A 17,722-nucleotide genomic window follows, 5' to 3' on the forward strand; every position below is an offset into this window, starting at 1 on the left:
TTACAGAATAAAAATAGCTCTCTTTATGACTATGTATATATGTGCAGATAGATATTAAAAATCACAGTCTTCTGTTTACTTGGGTGAATAGATTTCTAGTCAACTAACATAGTAAAACTTTTCTTATCCCAAAATCTCTCATGGTAGATTGGTCTTTGCTCCAGACATTCCTTACAATTCTCAGTGCTAGTTAGCTTGTATATGTAGTTTCTTCATCGTTCTCTGACCCAAAACTGGCAGACAAATGTCATTTTCTCCAGAAGATCTGCCAGACATGGAAAGTCCTACTGTTTTGATGGCTTCAAAAGTGGGGATTTATTTAACCTTGTGGAATTTAAAAACAATTCGTGATGGTCAAACTTCCCCGAAGTGAATTTGTTATTTACTCAAAAGTAACAGACCTCGGATGATCATTCTCTTTTAATACTAGATCTTATTCTATGTATACACATTTTGCATGTGCACAATGTCAAAGCACATCTTGGGAGCCGTAGTTTGTTATCGTATGGTGCAGCATGATAGCATATTTTGCCATGTTATGTACCCCCTTTCTGATTGCTTGTTTTCATGTGGCCTGACTGTGTGATGTGGTGCTTTACTCACTGATCACCCTTATATGGAGAAGAAAAGAAGATGGACCACCCGAGTCCTCCTTTTTGCATTGTTAAAGCTGCAGCTGCAGCAGCAGCAGGAAAGCAGCAATGCATTGGTTGGATTATTGAAGAACATGCTTCTGAACTTAATAGTGAATTCGTAATACATCGATCCAGACTCACTACAAATGTGAGCGTAACAAATGGACAAATTTTGGCCAACACCCCAGCAAGTCATGAAATTCAGCAGCATTACTAAAAACAATACATATTTGGTTCTTCCACTTAAATACGTGTGAAGTGCGCATTAGCAGAGTTTTTAAGATTCATGGTTTGAAGCCATTCTCTACCATCAATAAGGATATATACAGTAAGGATATGTGTTGATAAATTTCAAGTTTAGAACTTTAAAAACTTGAGATTCTCAACTCTCACCCACCCTAGCTGCTGCTGCTTCTTAAATTTATTATTATTTATATTTATATCCCACTTTTTTTCCTCCAAAGAACCCAAAGCATCATACATAATCCTCCACCTCTCCATTTTATCCTCATAACAACAACCCTGTGTGATAGGCTGGGCTGAGAGTTTGTGACTGGCCCAAAGACACCTAGTGAGCTCCCATGGCTGAGTGGGTACTAGAACCCGGATCTCCTGACTCCCAGTCCAACATTCTAGCCACTATACCACACAGGCTTCAGAAACGTGAACACAATATTTATAACCCTTGCGACAGCAGCCAGCAAGGCAAGACACAGATGGTGCAAAAGCTGGGACAGAATATTGTCAGGCTGTCACACATTCCCCTTTCACACACTGGAAGCAAGCCCCATTTCGGCAGAGGGGGAATTTGCAGTGGCAGCCAGGAATGTAAATGAACCCTTACCTAATTCATACATTGGGACAGGGGAATTTCATGTGGCAGCTAGGAAAAGTTTTTATGCATGCACAATTCAAATTGTACTTTCAAGCTCTTTGTGACAGCACTAAATGTGAATTCTGAATATGATATAAAGATAATGTAGTTCCTTTGGAAATTATCACGAACATGTCTACTGGTACAGCTTTTGGCATAATTATTATAATTAATATAGATACCAATGTGCCAGGATGTTTTTATATATCCTGGAAGTGATATTCTTTAGTACTGAGGATGAAAATCACAAAGGAGCAGAAAGAAGTGGTAGCAGCAGCATTTCATTCTTAATTTTCCTCTTCTCCTTGACTGAAGTGCAATCTCTTAATACAACACCCCAAGATTCTGATCTCTGCTTTGACTTCTCTTTCCTGCAAGTTTGAAAGAGGAAATTATTCCTGCCCCTGAGCCAAAGGGGACATATTTACAGAGTTCCAAATAATGGGACAAGGATATCCTGTTGAGAAGCATGCAGAAGGAAAACAAGAATATGTCTATTTGCTGGGTGTTTTTTTTTTTCTAGATGCCCACCCCTGACCCTACACAGGCCCGTTTCCTGAATTGCTGTTTCTCTTGAGGAAGGTGTCAGTACAGATGTTTTTGGCTGTGGGATTTCCTCTTTCCTCCTTGAAACCAGAGCTCCACACTGTATTCTTCTCATTCCTGAACCCATGCAGTATATTAGTTCACCAAGCTGTGGTCGGCTGCACATTCCTCCTTTGCTGACTTTACTTGTGGTGGCCCACACGTTAAGTTACCCTGCTGTTGATCTTATTTAATCTCTGTATCAACATAAAGAATTGACATAGGCTCTTTGATCCCTGTTCAGAAAAGAAAGCTTTACTGTAGACAGGAGGGCATTGTTATTGTGGAGTCTAGAGAAATTTGAGCGGTTTCAGCTGCTGCCTTAGAGAAACCAAATATAAGAAAGTTTAAGGTTTGCTTGCTTGGAATGCACAGGGCTGTTGATAGTGCTTAGATTTTGTTGTTACATTATCTAAAGACCCAGTTTTGAAGTAAGCATTATGTTGGCTCTTAAGACCCACCTGTTCGGTGAAAGGCCCTATTCAAACAGTAAAAGTAAGTTAAGTTAAGTAAATAAATAAATATAGGTCGCATAGAGTTTCTTTAGTTTTGGAGCTGGATTCAAACTTAAAGTTCAGATCTGTTGTAGTTTTCATTATCCTAAACTGAGGTTGCTCAAACTACTCTGAGAGAAGACTAGCAGGGATTCCTCAAGGAGAAGATAGTTAATCACAGGCAAGCTTCCCTGATACATAACTTAGGCCTTAGCTAGACCAGCGTTTATCCCGGGGCGAACCCCACATGACGCACAGGGGATCCCGAGATCAGGGAGGGATCATCTTGGCCCTGGGATACGGCCCTACACTTTTGGGCCCACTTTTTCCGCGATCTCAGGATTACTCACACGGAGCCGGGAGCCACCCACGGGGCGCAGCACTCTTCAGGAGCACTGCGCCCATCGAGGGTATGGTGGGGGAGCAGGGAAAGTAGTTAAAATTTAAAAATCTTACCTTTGTGCATGAACGCTGTTTGTGAGCTCCGTCCCATTTAAAAAATAAAAAATGGGGGGTGCAACGCCTCTCTTCCCGAGGCCGTTGTGCCTTACGTGTAAACGAGGGCGAGATCTTGTGTTAATCGCAATGCGAGATCACCCCTCCTCCATCCAGGATTATCCGGTAGGTCTAGCTAAGGCCTGAGTTATCACTTCTGCTAGTAATCCCCATTCAGTGCCCAGGCCCAAGAAAGCTTGGGGTATGTTCTGGGACAGAGCAACTTGTAGGCTAAAACAACTGGAGGGCCACAATCCCTATCATCCCTAGCCCATAATCTCAATAGCAAGAGATGATGGGAGTTCTAGGCCAAAACAGCTGGAGGGCCACAAGTTACTCATCCTGTACTCACATGTGGATCAGTGAGCCCAATATGCCTAGCTAGGGTCACCAGGTTCCCTGAGGCTCACATCCTGAGACTCATCTGGGACCTAAGAGTTAGTGCCTCATAGTGAAGCCAAGTTTGTAAAGGAGCACGGTCTGCCTATGTCTGCTTGCTCAGAGTAGAGCCTGATGAAATGAGGTAAAACTAATAGCACAAGCTCTCAAGTCTGTACCATCGATTCTGCGTACTCATTCTGATTTTAGTCCCTCCCTAGGAGACCCTGAGGAGGAATTTAAAACTGCGAGACTTCAAGTCAGACACTGAAATCTAGCAACCCTAGGGTGTGTGAACCATAGAACATCCCCCCAGCATAGAATAGAACAAGATTTAAACAACAACAACAACACTCTGGATGTACAGGGATTCCTCAGTTGGCAGATTGACATGGAAAGTGCTCTTTAAAGGTAGAAAGTCTGAACATTGCTGCTCTTCTTTACAGCCACGGAATATCCCCTAGAATTATGCAACAATTTCAGGCAGTGGGTGCAGAATTGTACAAAAGATATTCCAAGCCCAGATCATATAAGCCCCCTTTGGGTATCCACAGTGCTAATGCCAGCACACAACATCCTTTGGCAAGTGCAGGGGCCTCACTACTGACGCAAGGGCCTGATCTATAGTTTGTGTCATATTGATATGCCCCCATGATGCTATATCCCTCTTGCATATTTATATCCCTTAGTGCACGCAATGACATTTGTTGCAGTATTTTGGATAATATGGAATAAAATAACACAGGAAATAATGTTAGAAAAACAGTTTAGGGTATGTGCAATGTGCCCCAACAGTTATCAATGCACTTCAATACTGATAAAAAGCACAAATGTAGATCTAGCCTATGTCTGCTCCCTCCCTTACTTTATTATTTTGTCTGGCACTGTGTAGTCAGACACAGCTGGACTTGCTGGAAGAACTACCATCGTTATTATCTAAAATAATGTTTGTTTGTTTGTTCTGCAGTCTGCAGAAATGTAGTTACTCAACAAAAAGGACCTGGTCAAATTGGCAGAAGCCTCTGAGACCAGTGCAGCCTTTGGTGTGTGTAGCACTTGCTTGGTAGAATATGAAAACACAAACTCTGATTCTTTCAAATTCCACAAGACAAAAAGATAGAGAAATGTATGAATTTTCCAAAGCATGTCTTGAGGCAAATATATAAAGGACTGCACTTGAACTAAGCCATGTGCTCCAAGCTTCTATTCACCAAACAGGAAGCTTGTTTATAGTTTTCAGTCTTCTGTATAAAACTCTGTCCCTTTTGCACATCCACACGTTTACAAGATAATATAAGGCTTGTATATTTGTCCATTGAGGCTGCCATCCTATACCCATTTACCTGGGAGTAGGCACCATTGAACTCAATGGGACTTACTTCTGAGTAGACATAAGACTGCACTGTAAGGAAACCTGGCAAGCTTAGCCTTTCTGTCTACCAAAAGAGCTGTCAAGTTATCCGACTGAGCTTTTGGTACAGCAGATTATTTGATAAGTTTTCTCTAAAGTAACATTTTTTTCACCTGCAAAAGGTTACATGAACTGAACTTCTAAAGGCCCATAAGGCTGCAGAGCTCCACTACCTATTCAAAATTATGAAATATTCAGATGGTGCCAAAACTGCAGCATAACAAGACTAGTTCTGCCAGTCTATTCATGATGCTCTTACTTCATGATGCCCCGGGCTATTCAAATTCTTCTGCTGATTCAGATGACTTAAGTAATCACTTTTCTGAATCAATGATACCTCTAAACTTGTTTGGGCTGGTCATGGAATGTAGTTTCCAGTGACATCAACACAGACACTGCAATGTGGGTCAGGAGCATCAGGAGCTGCCTTTATAATGAGTCAGACTATTGGTTCATCTAACTCTGTATTGTCTACACCAGCACCGGCAGGGTGAATTATGGGATCTGTAGTCCAAAACATGTGAAGGGCATCAGGTTGCCCATCCCTGGTCTACATCGACTTGCAGCAGCTCTCAAGGCTTCAAATAGGGGGTCATTGTCAGCCCTACCTGCAGATACCAGGGACTCAACTTGGGACCTTCTGCATGCAAACTATGTGCTCTATCACATGGCCATGATTCTTCCCCAAAGGACATTGCTAATTTTGATCTCACATGTGGCCAGAGGCTTGACATAATAGTGTGCTATATGGAGCTTGTACTCTGCACTGAAGGTTCATACCATACATTCATTTTATAAATTTTCATCACAGATTTGTTATAAACACACAAGGAAGAGGGAGTAAACCCTGCAAAATGAATGATAAATCCAAGCTGCTGCTACGGCTTCTTTTTGTAAAACTCCCATTCATTCTAACTAGCCTATGTTGTTCCTATTCCCATTAATAGTGAAGTTTGGGGATACATGCTGATCATTATGTAGACAAACACATGCAATTTAGGAAGAAGAAGATACCAGTATGCACAAGAGAACCTATGCTGTTCTGAAGATATAGGAGAAGAATCCAACAGCCTTTTCTTGTGTTTTCCAATGAAAGAAAATGCCCTGTGCAGATGACAATTTTCAAATAACACCTGGATGGGGGTGGGGTGGGGCATGCCAACATTAAGGGCTGGCATTAATGGGTACATGCCAAGTAGGGATGTGCTCCACTTCTCCTCGGACCGGAGAAGCAGGAGCGGATCGGGGGGCTTTGCCTCCCCTTAAGGCGGAGGCGAAGAGGATCGGGGGAGCAGCGGAGCGTTGTGGAGCGGATCAAGGTGAAGGTGGATCCTTCGCCTCGATCTGGAGCTCTGCAAAAAAGGTAAGGGGGGGTTATTTGGCCCTGCCGCTGTCGCTGTCGCCCATGCGGCGACGGCAGCAGAGCCAGGTAAGGGGGCAAAGGGGAGGGGGGTCTTACCTGCATCTGTCCGCTGTCCTGCGGCTGCTTCAACTGAGCCCGAGGACTCAAACAGGAAGACTAGGCCTCAACTGCAGCCTGGTCTTCCTGGTTGAGGCCTCGGGCTCAGTTGAAGCAGCCGCGGGTCCGCAGACGGATGCAGGTAAGGGAGAGGAGGGAGGGGGGTTACCTGGCCCTGCCGCTGCCTCCGCCCGTGTGGCGACGATGGCAGAACCAGGTGAGGGGGAGGGGGGTCTTACCTGCGTCTGTCGCGGCCTGTCACCACCTTCACTAGAGCCCGCAGCTCAACCAGGAAGTGTAGGCCGCAATCGGGGCCTACAGTTCCTGGTTGAGCCGCGGGCTCTAGTGAAGCTGGGATGTGCAGGGATAGACATAGGTAAGGGGGAGGAGGGAGGGCCTTACCTGGCGCCACTCCCCGCCGCTGCAGAGCTCTGATTCGGAGCAGGAGCTCCGCAGCGGAGCGGACCCTAGGAGGATCGAGGCGGGGCGGAGCGGGCCCGATCTGCAATTTGCGGAGCGGGCGCGAAGAGGATCAGGGAGTCCATGCACACCCCTAATGCCAAGGCATGCATTCATCCCCCATTGCCAGACTTGGGATCTGCCATTGCCCTGCTTTTATGCCTCCTTTTAGTCACCCCCATTTCACTTGTTCCTCCAGGTAAGTGGGCTGAGACAGAGTACTGATCATCCTCAAAGCCATTTGTATGGAAATGCATTTTGGAGTTTTGTTTTGTATCTTTTTGTCCTGCTAGTATAACTTGTATATTTGCAGTACGTACACATCCCTCAAAACTATGAATGCATGTTATTTTAAAACCATGTGCAAAACATGCATGGGGACATATTTTAAACTTGTAAGAAACTAGTAAACCACTGTTGGTATCATAGGTCTCCAAAGCACTTGATCATAAAAATTGTTTATAGCAGTAGTGGGAGCAACTTCCAGAATGACTATCTTTGTGGATCTGGAGCATTTGTTAACCCATCTCAGGACTCCTCTGCAAAGAAAATAAAAATCAACAAATGAGAAAATCTCTAAACAAGATTTTTCTAATCTACATTTACATTTCAATCCCACAGAAGTCTTATAAACCAAGCATTTCACAAGGAGAAACCCAATATTAACTGTAGATGGAAAACATTAAACATTATTATAGTTTCCTTGTATAATTGTTTGTAGAAAATGTGTAACCTGAACCCAGAATCATCATCACATTTCTGGGCTAGTCAAAATTGAACTCTAATCCAGCTAACATAATATGCCCACAGACCTTCTTTGTTCTCCACATAACCAGGTGGCCAGCCAGGCAGCCTGAATATGTGAAAACAAAGATGCCTTTAGTTAGATTTTGCTCTGAATGTCTGTGCTTGATGAAGAGCTTTGTGTGGTTCAAAAGCTTGTAAAACACTGTATGCATTTATGAAGTATCGTGATATTTATGTTTTATGACCAACAATGTATAGGTTTATTGAGAACACTGAACCTTAAAGGTTCAAAAGTGTGCTAAATATTATATAAAGAACTTCCTTTTTCATGTTCTGTGAACAAAACATTTTACAGATATGTAAAGACTCTTGTGTAGTTCAAAAACTTGTAACACATGTTATAGAGTTTGTATATTTAATCTGGCTGTATAAAACCGAGCAAATTGTCAGGTATTTTTTTCTCAACTTTTTTACTTATTGATAATTATCACAAACACTGAGTATGAGATTGGTTTTTTTTTTTTTTTACCAGATAATGTAACAAGGAGGATTATTTTGCACTAGTGATAAATAGTAAGAAAGTTACTCTGATTGTAGATGTGGTCTTGGTAAGATGAAACAGCCAGCTTCTGAATCAGGTTTGGAACAGCCTCAGGAAAAACTTCCTGAATGTTAGAGCAGTGGAATCAGCTACCTAGGGAGGTTGTGGGCTCTCCCACACTAGAGGCATTCAAGAGGCAGCTGGACAACCATCTGTCAGGGATGCATTAGGGTGGATTCCTGCATTGAGCAGGGGGTTGGACCCGATGGCCTTGTAGGCCCCTTCCAACTCTGCTATTCTATGATTCTATGAAACCTGGCCAGGTTGGAGGGAACACTTTGACATCTATAAGACAGAGGAGCCCACCAGCTCCAATATTTTGGGACTGACTAATAAAATAGTGGCCCAGATTATAACTATCATTAGCATATGAAATGCTCCACTGAGATGTCCTCAGTGACCAAGTTTAAATCTTTACAACTTTGGCTTTCAGAAAGTATTAGCAAAATATACCAATCCTCATAATTATGGGTATATAGAGAGTGGTGGGTGGGTCTGAATATTGCAGGGCTTGTTCCACATGTTATATTTTGAAAGAGAAATAAAGGTACATCCCAAACATATGCTCTCTAAAGAGTAATTCCTGTTGATTTTAATAGGAGTTAACTTTCAAGTAAGCAGATGTGGGATTGCAGATAGTATTTTAATTTCCAGTTTGGTGAAAAGTGCCTTTCCGTTAAGTAACTGCAAGGTCCAAACCTGGGGCGTGGAGGAAGGGGTGAACTACTTCTTAGAAGCAAACACTCACCCATGTTTGTGTGTGGACATGCATATGTATTCCCAATGTATCTTGGCACAGGCAAATATTGGTTCCCATCACGATTCCTGTTGGTGGAGACCATCTAGTGTCAGTGATGACAGACAGGTTTTGACCCCACTGCAACATTTTGCCTTGGGCGCAAAAAATTATTCCCCCTGCCTCAAGAATTGCAGCCATTCACCTATATGGAAAAAGTAAAGGATATATTCAGACATGCTATAGGGATAGGCCCCTGGTAATTCCAGCCATTAAGAATCAAATATGCTCCTATATGCATAGACTAATTGCTTCTGTTTCTTGGTCATGCTGGAGTGTGACAGAATGTTGGGGCCTGGCTGTTGGATATGTAGATACGGCTTTAGAATGATGGGTTATGAATAGAGTAAATGTTATTGGTTATTCTATAATGGAAGGTGAACTATTGGTACAAGAGGACTTCAAGTGCAGAAGAACAGGACCTGGTGAGTTGTCTCCATTTGATTTTGTGTCTCACTAAACCTGTGAACATTTTCCAGAATGATAAACAAGGAGAAAGAGATACCTAAGCCCTATTTAGGCACCAATCCTGTTAGAAAGTAAACATGGAAAGAGAAGGAACGCTCTAGCCCCATCCCGCTCCTCACACAATTCCATCGCCCTGTACTCATGATGGGTAATGATCTGAAAAGGAGCATCTCCTGTACTCATGGAGACTCTCCAGGTGATCCAGGATGCTGAGTTTTTAACCAGATTGAATGCCTGAATAGGGCCTAAGAAAGGTGACAAACCTGGCTCAAATGTAGATGTACTTTTATTGTACTTATAGATGTACTTACATTGTACTTTTATATTGTGGTTTATACTTTTGGTTGTACTTTGTAGTTTTAATTTTTGAGAACCACCCAGAGAGCTTCGGCTATCAAGTGGTATAGAAATGCAATAAATAAATGTAGATAATCAAAAAGGATCTAGACTTATCGGGTTGGATCCGGGATCTGTTTCCACAATAGTAAGGGCTCTTCAGACATTTTTCGACACCTCCTCCGCAGTTTACCCCATTCAGCAGCATCTCCTGACTTTCTGTGTAGCATTCTCAAGGGGTTGGAGGAGCTGCCATGGAAAGAAGGAGTCAGGGAAGTCTACTTTTGTCCGCACAGTTGATCCAGCATAAATTTGGTTCCAACCCCTAATAATTAAGAACCATTAAGGCCTTTTTGTGCCAAGATCATCTCAGGGCTCCTTTTTAAAGACTAAACATGCCTTTATTTATTTCTACATATACATTCTAGAGTTGCCTTCCTTTACAGTGTATTCAAGTTGAAAAATAAATAACAAAGTAAAGGAATAAATGACCTAGCAATGGTTTAGAGATATCAGTACCTGGAGACCATGTTGATATGAACTGACAGATATTGTAATTCTAAAACTGAAATGTGCACCTCCTCACCCAACATTTAAATGTATTATTATTATTATTTATTTATATAGCACCATCAATGTACATGGTGCTGCACAGACCACACAGTAAATAGCAATGTATTGTTCTCTGCACCTGTGAGAGCCTCCCAAAATTGCTTTGTTCTTCCTGAATGCAATCACTAATAAATTAATTTACCTAGGCTTTGAGGATCTTGGAATTAACACAGATTTCTTGTTCAATTTCTTTTAACAAAGGCTTGTTTTCTAGAAGGCAGTAAACAAGTAATTCTATTATCAGTTCTACGCTAGCTTACTTCAACCTTGTAGGATTATTATCAGACAAAGGAACAGTCATGAGAATGTTACAACTGTGTTCCAAAAATGGTTGCAGGCTGAGGCCTTTCCCCAATCCAGCCAGCAATATGATCCTCACCCTCTCTTTCCCAACCCATACTTTCCCAGACCCTCCTAACATCCTCACTCCATTTACTCTGTGTTTATCATATCAGTAGGTTAAACCTCAGGGTGGTTGTTTTGTCTGTTCAGATTTAAAATTCAGTTCTTCTCCGAGGGTCTTGGTGGTCCTACAGCTCCCTCTTGTGTATATTTTGTTAGTATGAGGAATGTAACAATAATTAAGCTACCTGTCAGAATTGTTAATTTCATAGATAGAGCTATTGAATTTGATACTTGGTATAAGCACATTTATCACCACCTCTAATAGCAAACTGAGGTGGGAAGTGCCAACAGAAATGGAGCTGGAACAAAAGGGACATAGTAATATAGTAGCATGTTTGGGAAAACTCTGAGGTATGCAGAAGTACTACATCAGCACCAATACCATATATATAAATCCTAAGGCAGGAAAATCCCCGTCCCTACAAAATCTCAATGAAGCCAGAGCAAGGAATGTTAATGTCCTTGGAAAAGAAAAACAGGAAACTCTGTTATAGGAGGGGGAATGAAATGACCCGCTCCTGCAGGAAATGGGCAGAGCAGGCTGGAATCCCACTTCTCTCTGATTATGGCTGCACTATAGGTAACAGGTGCACTGCATATACTGCCCCTGGTTCTGCTTAAGTTTAATTGATGCACATACACACAATCACATGGCAAACATTCAGCCCAAATTAAAGAAAGCTGGTGGGAAGAGAAAGCTGCAAGACTATTGTGAAGCTGTCTCCTGAGCCTGTTATCGAAAGACGTATAAGAATTTCATTTCAGTTTGTTTGTAATAAGAATGTACCAAAATCCACACATTTATTCATATTTGTGACAGAAAGATCTATCTATCTATCTATCTATCTATCTATCTATCTATCTATCTATCTATCTATCCTGAATGTGAGAGAAAAGCAACACTGACATACTTGTCCAGGACTTTGAGTGGGTAGCTCTTAAAAGTCTGGATTTGGATCCAAGTGTATTCTGTCATGCTAGTGCTGAATTAGGATTGCCACCTCTGTTTTTCTGACAGGCGCCTCATCTTTAGCTGCTGTGGCAGGCAGTACAACATGGTCCTCTCCATGCTGGGGACAGTTGTACCTATTTCATTTAGCTGGTGCTGATGGGAAAGGATTTAGTTTCAGTATAGTTTTGATTCGAATTTACCAAAATTCATAAATTTCTTCATATTTGGGATAGAAAGAACTTGACACTTAAAAAAAAATAAACAGAATGCATGAGAAAGTGAAACTGCCAGATTAGTTTATCCCTACTGTTGACTACCCGCTGTCTGAGCTCATCCCAACCTGCCCTGTTCCATAATCATCTCTCCCTTTTCTTTATTGTTTGTTTAATCTCTCCCTTAATATCAGGAGTAGCAAGAAGCAAACACAATGAACAAAAAAATTGAATGAAATCAATACTATTTGGGGGTTGTGGCCTGTTTGCAGTGGGGAATTTGCTTTAGGGGTTAGTTGAGCTATGGGATTGGGGTGAAAGCCAGTAGGGAGGAAAATGGACCCAGTGTCACCCAGCCTAGTATCTGTTTTTAACCGTTCAGTGCAAGGCATTTTGCTGCAACATACCTGTGTGAATGAATGTGTGCATTTGAGCATGGGCAATGCCTTTCACTCACTAATAAATAGCCATTGCCAAGCCATCATTCTTTAGATGATGTTGTGACCCTTCATTTTCACTTCTTTGTCAAATCAGCACTTTTGGTGATGGTTTTTTTTTTTTTTTTTTAGAAAAATGCAGCAGTTAATTGCAAATGCAAAGTATTATTAATGTAATTAATAAATAAAATGTAATTAATAAATAAATAATAAAAGAAAGCATGATTTCTTCTTGTGTATTTGCACTATTCTGCTATACCACAGTGCCACCTAGAGGTTATGTAGCAGAAAAGGAAAGGCTCTTGTGTAGTGCTTGAATCTCAATTCTGTGAGCAAACAGAAAGAAGAAACAGCAGATTAACAGCCTTGTGTAAAAAGGCTCTTACACTTAGCTAAGTGTGTATAGATTGTAGCCTCCCCATGAAAACCTATTTCTTTTCAGATGACAATTTAGGATGGCACATTTTCACTTCTATATTATTGACATTCCCCCCATCATCATCATCATCATCATCATCATCATCATCATCATCATCATCTTTAAAAACCCTCATTTACCTAACAGACAGCTGGATTATTGTCACTGGTGACACAGTTTTATATAGTGCAAAATATTGTTTTGTCAGATAATGCTACATAACCTTTCTGTTTGGAAGAGATAATTAGTCAGTGGTCACCTAAAATTTAAGACCTAAATGAGCACCCAGACACTTGGCATTTAAAATCCAATTCAATAGACATGACTATATTAAGACTGCAATCCTGTGCCCCCTTACCTGAAAATAACCCCTGTTGAACATAGTGGGAGTTACCTCTGAGTAAGCACGCACAGGAGTGTGCCATCCTGTACTTTAAACAAATAAGGCTTATATTTAGTTTTTTACTGACTTTTACTTGGTCTGTCCAACTTAGCTTAATATTTAGGAAATTAAACTCTTTAGAGAAAGTCACTTTAATATTATGCTTTGCCAATAGGTGGTGCTAGTAAATCAGAAAGTGTTATGTGGTCCATTACTTCACAAAGAACTGAACTGCCAAATTCCTGACTAACACGGAGGCAGTATAACGTGTTTCTTCTATTTGTTTGCAGGTATATTTTCTGCCAGGGGAAACTCTGAACGACTAATAACAACTTGCTGGCTTGCCTTGCCTTAAGGGCATACATGTATATCAAATTATTACTTCATCAAAATTGGGATTATCAATATTCATACTCTACTCCTTTATCCAACTCAGGCTGCAAGATTTGTATTTCTTTTATTTAGAAAATTTATATCCGACTTCCTTCAGTAATATTGCTGTCTGGGTATAGAACAGTCCATGAGAAAACAATTAAAATGATAATACACCATATCAAAACAACAGCAACATTAGATCACGCATATAAAAGTAGCAAAAGGAAGAGCATGAAAACATCACAGCAGAAGAATAAAGGCAGTTAGGTGACATTTTAAAAGGTCTGAGCGAGTATAAAGATCTTCATTGAGCGCTGGAAGGACATTTATTTATTTCCAAAATTTACATCTTGCCCTTCAATGGTCAATCAGTTTTCTCACATAAAAGAGGGTATCAGACTAACCTCCCTTGAGAGACAGTTTTCCACCAATGCAGCATCACAGGCGAGATGGCTCTCTCTTCATTGCCACCTGCCTAATGTGAGAGAAGGGCCTAATTCCTACATTTTTTTTTACCTCTAGCTGGACAAATGAGCCCCACACACTGCCAAATTTGCCACTGAAATTTGGTGACGTGGCAGCAAAAAGGGGTTGTTTTATTGTAAGGAAACAAGTAGTGGTTTGCTGCAGCTTGGCAGTACAAAAGTTTAGCTCTCTTTCTTTGCTGCCATGCCACTGAATATTGGCAGGAAATCTGGTGGCACAGCAGCAGTGGGTTCCAGGCACAGGAAATTGGCCCCTGGGCTCTAGGTGGTGCCCAACCCTGCTTTAGACCAAGATTGGTGAATCTTTTCATAGCAAAAGTCCATTGGGATCCACAGCTAATTGTGAGCAGAGCCAGAAGCCAAGACTGGGCAAGATTGCACAGCACTTTCTCTGTGCCACCTATTCTATCCCTTTTCTACCTCTCTGTCATGCATGTGTGTACATGTGTGTGTGTACACGTGTGTGTGTGTGTTTACACACACACACACACACACACACGGAAAAGAAAATGATTCCCAGAGGGTCGCTCCAAAGAGCAAGAGGGGGCTTGCTTCATCCAGACATCTAGATGATGCTGGGGGCTGCATAAAATTAGTTTGAGGACCCCACATGGCCCTTGGATTGCAGGTTCCCCACCATAGCTTAAGATGCTCCCATTTGAATTATGCTGGGGGAAAAACTCTACTGAGTAGGTTGTGAAATATTTCATATGTACCTTGTCTTGCCTGAGTTTGGTGTCACATGATCAAAAGAATCTGGAGGTGTGGGTTTTTTTTTTAGCCCTTCATTTCTGAGTTACCGTATTTCTTCGATTCTAAGATGCCATCGATTCTAAGACGCATCCAATTTTTAGAGATGTTTATTTGGGGGAAAAAGTGTGTCTTAGAATCGAAGAAATACTGCTTCCCTCACCGCCCAGCCAACCTCCTCCGTGCTTTCTTCTAATGGTTGTGTCCTTTTCTTTTTCCCCTCTGTGCGAGAAGAAACCGCCGTTTGCGTGGGAAGAAGGGGGGGGCATAGAAACTCTTTTGGAGGCTTGCCTGCACGAGGAGGAGAGAGACGACTGGAGCTGGAGCTGCCGCATGAGAGCAGCTTCAGTGGAGCAGCACTTCTTTGGCCTCTGGGCACAGGCTTTTCTGTGTGCGTGAGGAGTTCCAGGCTCCACTCGGGGCACACGCTTCCCAGCGCAGCGGCTGGGGGGGGGCACCCGGTGCTTTGGGGGGGTGAGCCTCCTGACTCTTGGAGCCGCGTGTCTTCCAGGCAGGGCTCACGAGGGCTGCACGGGGCGCGCTGTAGGCCCCAATCACCTGGCAAAGTGATCTCAAAAAGCCATATTTGCATCTACCATATTGCTTCGATTCTAAGACGCCATCGATTCTAAGACACACTCCATTTTTAGAGCTGTTTATTTGGGGGAAAAAGTGCGTCTTAGAATCGAAGAAATACGGCATTAAAGATTTTCTTCTTCTGCTATGCAGTACTGTGTCAAAGAAGTCAGTTGTTCTTCCACAATGCTTTTTAGCTGCCTGTATGAGCTGAAGAAATGTAGAAGGAAGACAGATAAGGTACTTTTACTTCTCACGCAAACCATCTATAGACCAGGATTAAGGTCTCTTGATGGGATCAAGATTAGAATTTATCAAAAGATTCAGACAGTGTACACTAGTACTGATAGAAACAGATTTTCAGTTTTCTGTGTTATAAAGTGAAGTATCTCTCTAAATATGGACAGAATTGTTGATGTTAACACAATAAAACACAATATGATCATTTTCCAGTGCTTGAAATGGCCTGTTGGTGACATAGGCAGCTCGTAGTTATAAGTTTTATATTGCTCTTTACTCTGGCATTTTCCAGCATTGTCAAAGTAAGCCTCCTGAAATCTAGGGGCAAAAATCTAAAGCCTCCTCGAGTGCCTACTTTGGCAATAAACTTGGGGCTTCTCTAAAAGAGCTATTTAGCACACTTGTTTCTGGCCACTCACAGAAGTTTCTGGGTCAATTAAATGATGCTGTAAACAAACAGGACGTCTCCCGTGGTTTCTCCCCCCTTATTTGCTTTTTAAATGGATCAGAGAAAAGCTGGAATAAACCCTTAATGGTGCATAATCCGCAGTGTGTACAGCTGGCATTGCATTATGAAGTTGCTGAAGAAGGGAGAAAGGACTTTAAATAGAGGGAGAAGAGGGAGGCTGTGGAATGGAGGGAGGCTGTGGTAGTCTTGAACCAATGTCTGGAGACTGTTTTGGGATGGATGAAGGTGAACAAGCTGAAACTTAATGCAGACAAGACGGAGATACTGTGGGTTGGGAAACCAACCACTTTGAATGGAGGTTTACAACTGGTCTTAGATGGGGTTGCACACCCCCTAAAGGACAAAGTACACAGTTTGGGAGTCCTCCTGGTCTCTGAGCCCAGGTGGCTGCGGTGTCCAGGAGTGCATTTTACCAGCTTAGGCTGGTATGCCAGCTGGGGCCCTATCTGGAGAGGACAGACCTAGCTTCAGTTATCCATGCACTAGTCACGTCCAGGCTGGACTTCTCTAAGATGCTGTATGTGGGGCTGCCTTTGAAGATGGTTCGGAAGCTTCAGCTGATGTAGAATGTGGCTGACTCAGTATTGGGGGGGCAAGTCGATTTGACCACATAACGGCTATACTGCACCAACTGCACTAGTTTTTCTGAGCCCAATTCAAAGTGCTGTTTTTGACCTTTAAAGTCCTAAACAGTTTGGGACCAAGTTACTTGAAGGACTGCCTTCACCCATATCAGCATGCCCACACTTTACGATCAGAAAGAGAGGCCCTTCTCATTTGCCCGCCTATGGTGGCAATTACATGGGTTCCACGCGGGAAAGGGACTTCTCTGCAGTGGCCCCAAACCTCTGGAACAAACTTCCGTCTGCCATGTACCTTCCTTGCAGGCTTTTAAGAAGGCCTTAAAAGCATTTTATTTTACCGTAGCCATCACATGATGAGTATTGTTATTCCTGTAATTGTTATTACTGCTGCTATTGTTTCTCCTCCTGGTTTTATTGTTGGTTTTATTGTTTTAATTGTTGTTGTATTGCTTTTAATATGTTTAACATTTTATTGCTTTTAATGTTTTATGTATTTTATTGTTGTAAGCTGCCTTGTGAGGGCTTCTGCCCTGAAAGGCGGCCAAGAAATGTTTTAAATAAATTAATTGTACAGTACGATCCTGTACATGTCTACTCAGAAGTCAGGCTCACTGAATTCAATGAGATTTACTCCCAGGTAAGTTTGTATAGCCTTCATTTACTTGTAAAAGTGTATTTAATTCATGACTGTCCTTTTTCCTCTCTGATACCTGTCCTACCCTACCCTTATCTTAGGTGATTTCAATATTCATGTGGATGACCCTCAAGACTCTGCAGCTCTATGTTTTCTCTCATTATCTGCCTCTTATGATCTTAAGCTTTGGTCTGATGCACCCACACATTCCCTTGGACACTGTCTGGATCTTGTTCTCACTTGGAATTGCTCTGTCTTGGACTTTTCTGCTGCTGACTTTCCTTTGCCAGATCATCATCTAGTTTCTTTCATGATTACTCATAATCCTCCTCCTTCACATCCTGTTTCTCGCTGTTGTCGTGATTTGCAATCTATACATTATGAGGCTTTTTCTCAATCTCTAGCCTCCTCTCTTCCTTCTGTCTTTTCTGCTGTCTCTTTCGACTCAACTGT

The sequence above is a fragment of the Elgaria multicarinata genome, chromosome 4 (genome assembly GCF_023053635.1).
Source record: "Elgaria multicarinata webbii isolate HBS135686 ecotype San Diego chromosome 4, rElgMul1.1.pri, whole genome shotgun sequence".
NCBI lineage: Eukaryota > Metazoa > Chordata > Lepidosauria > Squamata > Anguidae > Elgaria > Elgaria multicarinata.